Consider the following 5,786-nt stretch of genomic DNA (forward strand, 5'->3'; position numbering starts at 1 on the left):
GTATTTGAAAATGTACCCGGTGGATATGAACTTTGACTAAAAGTTTGATAAGCATTTACCTCCTCCATAGTAGCTTGGCAATGAGCGGTGTAATGACCCGAACCTCCGCAATTTTCGCAAACAACAATTTGACTAGTAGAGGACACGACATTGAGTTGTTGGATTACATTTTGAGCCTCCAACTTTTCTTGGAGTAATAAGAGTTGCGCTTTCAAAATAGTAGTGTCGGAAGCTTCCTCTTTACCTTTGATTAGTGTACTCTGAGAATTGACATATTGGGCATCATGAATCGCCATGGATTCAATCGTGGCATGAGCAATATCCGTGTCAATTTGATTAAACCGCCCATTGTTAGCGGAATCAAGAATTCTTCGGGACTCGGCACAACATCCATTGTAGAATGTTATAGCTAGGAATCAAGCATCCAACCCATCATATGGCCATTGCCTTTGTAAATCCTTGTACCTTTCCCAAGCTTCATATAAGCTCTCAAGAGCTTATTGACGGAATCCCATGATTTGGCTCCTCAAAGTTTGAGTTTTCTCCGGTGGAAAAAACTTTTGATGGAAAGCAAGAACCAATGTTTCCCAATTGGGGATTCCCATGGCGGTGCGATCAAGGCTATTGATCCATAGCTTTGCCTTCTCCTTCAAAGAGAAAGGGAAAAGTATTTCCCTAATTTGAGCTTGAGTGACTCTGTGAACATGGCCCACCTGCGTATGCCCAGCCGATCTGTGGACAATGGCAGCGGTCTCTTTGAAAGCCACGCTCGGCGGCGTAATATGCTTTCGACCGGATCGCTTTAGATCGGTCGGTTTCGTCTCGGTCAAGGGTCTCGAAACGATTAGAGATGTTCGGAGTCGCCACCAAGCATTTGTGGGATGCCTGGAACCCGTTCGAATTCCACTTTATACCTCGGTCAAATCGAAGCACAAAGCAGCGTTTAACATAGGTACTAAAGATAAGGAAATCGTCCCTCTTTTGCATCCTATCTCTAGAATGACTCTCGTACGCCCTGGATAAGGTCGTCCACTATCCAAAGTTTCTGAGTAAGAGGTGAAGGTATGTATTGGGAAGCCCTTTAATCAGACACCCAATCTCGCCCGCGTTTAGCGGCCTCTACTGCTCGATCTTGGTTGGTTGAATGCAAAAGTTGATAAAACGGTTTAAATGCATAAATGCGCATCCAATGATTTAAACCTAACATGTGAGAGCTTTCTAAGTCGGTTGATTTAATCCAAGTATCAAGTATAAGATGTCGAGTTGAATTAATGATTTATTTGCATGCAAGACGGAAATTAAACATCCATTTACCGTATTAGGTTTAGGGTGCATAAAATGATCCATTTGTCTTAGTAAGGCGTTTTGCAAATATGATTTAGAATCATCAAATAGTCATCTGAGCCGTCCTATATCCGGGTTAATCCGGAGTCGGGATCGTCCTAGACTAATGCTGGAAGGGAACAGGCCCTGTACCAGACGGCTACATGAGGCGCGAGCCAGCCGGCGGTGTAAGGGGCCTCCCTCTGGTTTTGAAAATGAGAAATGGAGAGCCTGTTTAGGCGCGGGTTAGCCCACGGTTTATGTGCCGTGTTCTGACCTTTTCGAAAACGTTATAAAACGTGTTGAAAAATGGGTATTTGGACCCGGTTTGATTTGAGGGGGTCATTTAGACCGCATTTGTTGATTTGAAGAACTAGACTCGAATAATCATCATTGTTTTGATAATATTCGGTGTCGGGTTCGATTTGACAAACTTGACATGAATAGTTTTGAAAATGATTATGGACTAATTGTTTTAAGTCCATTTGAATGTTATTAGTCGATACTCGTCATCGTACCCTGGTTAAAATCCGGCATGGTATGTAGAACCAAGGATGATTTCGTGTTGGTGACTAATGTGTTTGTTTGAAATGTAAAGAAATGATGAAAGGCTTTAAAATACCTTCCAAAATGTAAAGAAATGAAATAAAAGGTTTTAAAATACCTTTTAAATGTCATTAACCAAATATTATCACCGAAACACGGATTTAACCGTCATGGTATGAGGAACCAAGGGTGAAAAATGCTTTATGGTTAAAACATGTGAAATAAAATAGAAATGGTTCGAAAATACTTAAAATGGTGAAAACCGATTACAAATATGAAAAATGGATTAAGGGAAATGACGAGAACAAACACGGTTGATCTCTGGTCTGAGTACCCCATTTAGGCGCGGGCCAGTTGGCGACCTAAGGGGTTTCTGCCTCAGACCAAAAATCGGTTTTGGCTCGTTTATTCCATGTTTTGGTTCATGTTATGCATGTTTTAGCATGTTGTAGTCATGGAACAAATGAAAACATAACAAAAGAGGATTTTTACACCCTCATACTTACATGTTTGGCTATGGCGAGTGACCGACGTAAGTGTAATAACTCGTTTGATCGAAAAAACTCGGTTTAAAACCGTTTTTGTAAATAAAAAGAGTGTGTTAATGTTTAGTGATGGTGATGTGGTCGAAGTGGTCGGTCAAGTGATTTAATGCACGATGACGGTACCAAACAATGTGTAAGGCTTGTATTTACGATCGGTAGGTTGTAAATACGCGTCGGGTTGTGACTTAAGAAGTCGAGTCGAGAATTTTAAGGGAGAAAAGAGGGGGTGGACACTCGCATAAGTTCTCAAATGGGGGCATTTGAGGGGTATTTATAGGGAAATGAGTGGTTGTGTGAGTTTTGAGCGACGTGGCCACCTGGGCTGCTCAAAGAGGCGCGAGCCACGTCGCGGTTCTTCGAGTTGTGTTGTCGCTTTCACAACAAACGCAATCATGATTTGTTCTATCCTAGGTTTTGTAGTCACATGTTTGGTACTTGACCAACATGAATCCGGGAAAACTTAAGGTAGAAGGCTTGAGATATTTTGTTTTTGTGGTTGACTCGGTTTGACTCGTTGTTGGAGTCGGGATTTGAATTTTTGAGTTGGTTTTTGGTCTGGTGTCGGTTTTGACTCTATTTAGTGTCATTGCGACCCCGTCGTCGTGCATTAAACACTCCAGGTATCTTTGAAATGTTTTAAAATGTTTTATTTTCGAAATCGTTTTAAGTTTTTCGACGTCAAGTTGTACAAAAATGTCGATCAAACGCTGCGATTCCAAAACATGTTGTAGTCCGATAATCATCGGGTGTTTGTTGGAGTCTCAGCAGATACTGGGTATCTACAGAGCCCCCCCTCTTTGACTGAGGCTTGGACAGGGCGAAAGTCAAAGTAGAGCCCCCAGGTTAATCTAAGATTACAACCTGGAGACCCAAGCGACGTCGAGGCGGCTCGAAAGGATTCGGGCCAAGGACCTGCCGTCGGGAAGGGCGACGCCAAGGCGACTCGAGGGTATGAGTCAAGGACCTGTCGTCGGGAATAGTTTAGAGTCTGTCGACTGTCCATGCGGGTCGTTTAAAGTCCGTTAGACTACGTACGAAGGCTCGCCAGCCATAAGAAGGAGTCATACCTGAGGCATCTTCGGATATGTCCTTGCGCGTTTGCGATCAAAGGCTCGCCAGCTGTGGGAAGGAAATGTACCCAAGGCATCTTCGGGATCTGTCCTTGATTGTTTGCGGACAAAGGCTCGCCAGCCGTGGTAAGGAAATGTACCCGAGGCATCTTCGGGATCTGTCCTTGATGTTTGCGGACAAAAGCTCGCCAGCCGTGGTGCGTTGTAAGGCTCGCCAGCCATGGTGCGTTGTAAGGCTCGCCAGCCATGGTGCGTTGTAAGGCTCGCCAGCCATGGTGTGTTCTAAGGCTCGCCAGCCATGGTGCGTTGTAAGGCTCGCCAACCATGGTGCGTTGTAAGGCTCGCCGGCCATGGTGCGGTTTAAGGCTCGCCAACCATAGTGCGTTGTAAGGCTCGCCAGCCATGGTGCGTTGTAAGGCTCGCCAGCCATGGTGCGTTGTAAGGCTCGCCAGCCATGGTGCATTTGTAAGGCTCGCCAGCCATAGGTGCGTTGTGTGGACAGCGGGGGCCCACGGGGGCGCTTAGGAGAGAAGAGAAACAAGCGTTTGCATTTTTGTATGGAGTCGCCACCAATTTTTATGGGAAATTGGAACCATTTGAATACCTCGCGTCATGTCAAGACACAAAGTAAAGACATGAACACTAAGCAATCGTTACCCTTAGCATTCTATGTCTAGAATGACTCTCGTGGATGCCAATGAACACGGGTGTTCACGGAGATCTGGAGTAAGAGGTGAGGGTACGTATTAGGAAGCTCTTTAAATCGAACACCTAATCCCGCCCGCCTCGATAGCTGCCTCTACTAATGATTAGGGACATCATTTATACTCGATATATCGTCGATTGTAATGCATGCAATGCAACATCCAAGTTTTAATCCTAGCATGTGAGAATTAATACTAAGTCGGTGGACAATTAATTTAGCAAACAATTAGGTCGAATTGGGAAATTTATGTTCATTTACATGAGAAGAGATACAAATGATGAAAGAAATACAATGATAAACATGATAAAGAAAATTACAATAAAAGAATTACAATAATTACATTGGATTAGGCGATTTATGTCGAAAATACCTTTAAAATGGATAATTTGGGAAAAAGAATAAAAGAATAAATTACGAACAAGTCAGAAGGCAATAATACGAATAATAGTCAATTATACGTAAGCTAGATAACTAAGTCAAGGCAAAAACGGAGTTCAGGGACAGAATTCAGCCCGGAACAGACGCAGCAGAGCTGTGTCCTTTGGAATAGGCGCAGCAGACGCTGCGTCTGTTCTCGACCAATTTCGGGCCGTAGTTTTAATTACGTGTTATTAATACTCGTTGATGAATTTAATTATTGATTAAATTATTTACTCGGATGGAAGTGATTAATGGGTTATTTACATGTGATTAAGGGTCATAAAACAATAAAACATGGATGAGACGGAATATACGAATTAATTACATGGATGAAAGATTGATTAGTGACATCGGTGAACTAATTAGGACAAACACGACAAATTAACAACGAATTAGCGATGAACATGCGATGAATATGACAAAAGACAGATGTAAATGTGTCAATGATGAATTCCAGAAACTTAATATTGAAGAATTGAATCTCTAAAATCCGGATTGAATTTAATGACGAAAACCCGCAAATATGAGATTATAAGGTATTTAGGTCGGATTTATGACGAATTAAACATGTGAATGAATGATAAGTAATATACATGAAATTATTAGACTATTGTATTTAACAAGAACAAACGAAACAAATAGAACAAGACGGAATTACAGAGGACGAAGGAAGAAGAAAAGAGGCAGGAACTGCGGCAGCCTCACGAAGAGGCGCAGCAGGTACTACGCTCCTTCGAAGAGGCGCAGCAGTTGCTGCGTCTTTTCTCGACGGTTGACTTCTGGAAATCCGTAAAAAGAGGTTTTAACAAAGGGTTTTATAAATCGGTCTTAATTGGTATTTTCGACATAAACCTTACAATATGATGATACAAAAGGTAAATACAATAAATAAAAGAGAGATTATACACCCTCAGACTTACATGTTGACGAAACGAGATGAACTAAGATATCGATTAGTGTTGCTCGACGCGAATGTAAAGAAAGTGCCCTCGTAAGAGGAAAACGATTAGATTAATTAAGTTGATTGATTGTGGAGTTGGTCAAATTGGTCGGTCATGCAAAACGAGGCTGGTACTCAAAAGGATCCGAGCTTACGTGGTCGAAAGTTCAAGCACGTAGACGCCAAAAAGTAAGAACAAGTGTCTAGAATGCAAAGGGAGAAGAGAAGGGCGGACA

At 42.4% G+C, this 5,786-nt stretch overlaps 1 non-coding gene across 1 annotated transcript; it reads left to right on the forward strand.

Annotated features, from left to right (window-relative positions):
- Window positions 1-426: 426 nt before the first annotated feature.
- LOC141603581 (small nucleolar RNA R71) lies at window positions 427-533 on the forward strand. Its single transcript, XR_012525445.1, has one exon. It is a non-coding gene; the product is annotated as a small nucleolar RNA R71 (small nucleolar RNA).
- The last annotated feature ends 5,253 nt before the right edge of the window (window positions 534-5,786 follow it).

This window comes from Silene latifolia, chromosome 9 (assembly GCF_048544455.1).
Source record: "Silene latifolia isolate original U9 population chromosome 9, ASM4854445v1, whole genome shotgun sequence".
Lineage (NCBI taxonomy): Eukaryota > Viridiplantae > Streptophyta > Magnoliopsida > Caryophyllales > Caryophyllaceae > Silene > Silene latifolia.